Below are 2,500 nucleotides of genomic sequence, written 5' to 3' on the forward strand. Positions count from 1 at the left end.
ATGATTTGATACCAGAAAGCGTCCTTGATAGAATGAATGACTGTAGTTTAATATGCTTATTGAACGCAGCCTGGAAAGGCTTATTATAATGAGAAGCCTCATTGATTTTATATTTGATCACTAAATTATTGCTTGAGATGATTTAAGGTATTATACTTGATTTGTTCGTGTCGTTTTCTTTAAATATGTTTTTAGATTTATCTCTCTCTCTCTCTCTCTCTCTCTCTCTCTCTCTCTCTCTCTCTCTCTCTCTCTCTCTCTCTCTCTCTGCCTCACATAAATCTACATTAAACCTTTATATGGGCGGTCAATCATATTCAGACTTTCAAGAAATTTTGCAGGGACTATTGTAATATATCAAGAAACATATGTAAAAAAGCAAACATTTCAATGGTATAATATGTATTTCTAAAGGAATACAAAATGTACACAGACAGCAAAAAAAAAAATCTTGATTTTAACATATTTCTCTTTACAGACGAAGTCCTCTTAGGAAAAATAACTAATCTGTAATTACATATTGCATTATAAATATGTCCTTGTTACATACGCTTTTTTTTTTAGTCAAAGTTTACGTTATATCGAAATACATACCAAAATATTTCTATCCTGTTCAATGATAAATCCAAGTAAGCAATTGATAATTTTTTCTCCTGACAAATTCCAAACTAATTGTAAAAGATAAAGGGCCTTTAATTATTCATAGAAAATTCAAAGGTATTTATTCAAATGTAGTTCGAAGTTAAGATTAATTATTTTTCTTACTTATTAATTCATTTGTTTATTTACTTGTTTATCAAGAAAGTTGCCGACGAGAGAGTTTTTAAATTGTTCGCTGCACATTGTTAAGCATAAAAACAAATGCTTGAATGTAAATGAACAAGTCACCAAAAAAGATGTTAAATAGTGATATTTTGTAAATAGTGTATATTTTGTAAAGGTGACAAGGTAAAAGACTCTGGTAATATTTATAGCTTGCAGAAGTTCCACTCAGATGCGTATAAAAACATTGAAGAAAAGGAAATTTAACTAAATGATGAAGATTTACTATGTAAAATAAGAGGACTACATCTTTTCGCAAGGGAGACCTAATTTCATGAGTGCTGACCCAAGCAGTTTTTAGTGAGACGAATACCTCAGCAGTGTTACACCATCACAGAAACTGAGGAAACATCAGACAAGAAATGATGTATTGAGAAAGTATTTTTGCATCTACATTTTATATAAAAAAAAAAGTTATTCACAAAGATCTGGTTCTAAAACTTTGTATGATGAGAATCTGTGCAAGATATTTGAATGAGTGAATTTCATTCATGCAACATACAGATGGAGAAGCGAAGTAAACATCCTAGTTCCGCTTAGCATGGTCACCCTCCATCAGGTAGGCTTATGCTAGGTCTTATACCACCCCATACGAACCACTTGGCAACAGCCTGGGGTCACTCGCCATTGTTCAGACCAAGAGGGAAGAAGAGTGGCTAAGGCTGCTCTAATTCCAAGTTTATCTTCGGCAGCAATTCCAGTTCATCCTCTGCGTTCAGCTGATTCTCTTCAAATCGCCTATATTCCTGATATAGCTTTTTATTGTCATACATCTGTTCTTGTCTCTTCGGGAGTTTGAAGACATAATGGTTTGGACCAAGGTCTATAGACCTTGGTTTAGACAGCCACGAATTTGCCGTTCGGGACAACTCGTCAGCTTAAGGTACGACAAAGACACAGACACACACACACACACACACACAAATATATATATATATATATATATATATATATATATATATATATATATATATATATATATATATATATATATATATATAGACCTTTGACATGCCCAAATAGAATGGTGCCTGTTATGTGTCGTTTACAGAGAACAGGTCTGGTAAACTTCCTTGCCCCTTCACATTTGGAGGTCTCATTCCTGGTGATAACTGCTGTTATTTTTTTTTCCATTTTCTTTGATATGCCAGAGTTGTACGTTTTTGTAATCTGAACCTTTGTATTTGTAGTTTATGTAAAGATGATATTAGTAGGTGCTTATTTTAGCCTCCCACACTAGATAGGAAATCTTTTGATTTCAAATTTTTGGATATGAATAGAATGTTATTAATAGCTGCTGGCAGCTGAACGTCCTGAGAATAGACATTAATGCTCTCGTTAATATTCTGAGTGCATGGAAATTCTTTCCCAAACATCCGATTGCCTTTCGCTCCTTCTCTTGGAATCTCTTTACATCAAGAAACTGTCTTCTTCCTTAAGTAATCATACCACCTTCATACCATTACATATTGCCTAACTGTCATTACCTATCATCCATTGTTGATCTATTTTGTTTGGTTCCTTCTCGTAGTTTAAGCCTATTCTTCAAGAATTTTCTCAAATATCTTTATAGTTTTCTGCAATATCTCTTGACAGTAAGTTCGACCATTCATTTATATATATGCCTATTTTTGTTTTTTGACATTCTATTTTGATTACAAGTGTTTTTAATATCACA

Source organism: Palaemon carinicauda, chromosome 45 (genome assembly GCF_036898095.1).
Source record: "Palaemon carinicauda isolate YSFRI2023 chromosome 45, ASM3689809v2, whole genome shotgun sequence".
NCBI classification, from domain to species: Eukaryota; Metazoa; Arthropoda; class Malacostraca; order Decapoda; family Palaemonidae; genus Palaemon; species Palaemon carinicauda.